At 46.2% G+C, this 260-nt stretch overlaps 1 protein-coding gene across 1 annotated transcript in view; it reads right to left on the bottom strand.

Annotated features, from left to right (window-relative positions):
• The window catches only part of LOC119589151 (zwei Ig domain protein zig-8-like), a gene marked incomplete at its 5' end in the record, with an annotated part of 79,650 nt that overhangs the window by 2,191 nt on the left and 77,199 nt on the right, over positions 1-260 (bottom strand).

A 260-nucleotide genomic window follows, 5' to 3' on the forward strand; every position in this document is an offset into this window, starting at 1 on the left:
TTTTTACAAACAATTCAACGCGATCAACGACCGAAAAAAAAATGCATATCCGTTTCCAAGCCGTCACTTCCCGTCAGAGGAAAGTTGAAGACTGTTTAAAAACAAAGAAACGGAGTCGGCGTTTTGTCCGTTCTCAGGGCTTGGCCTTTGGAAGAGCCTGGTCTAACACGCGGCTGCTTCTCTCGTATACATGTCAGTTGTTATCTTATCAACGGCGAATCTCCCTTCCTCTTTGCTCCTGGTCTTATCGGCGGTCATTC

Source organism: Penaeus monodon, chromosome 25, assembly GCF_015228065.2.
Source record: "Penaeus monodon isolate SGIC_2016 chromosome 25, NSTDA_Pmon_1, whole genome shotgun sequence".
In the NCBI taxonomy this organism is placed as follows: Eukaryota; Metazoa; Arthropoda; class Malacostraca; order Decapoda; family Penaeidae; genus Penaeus; species Penaeus monodon.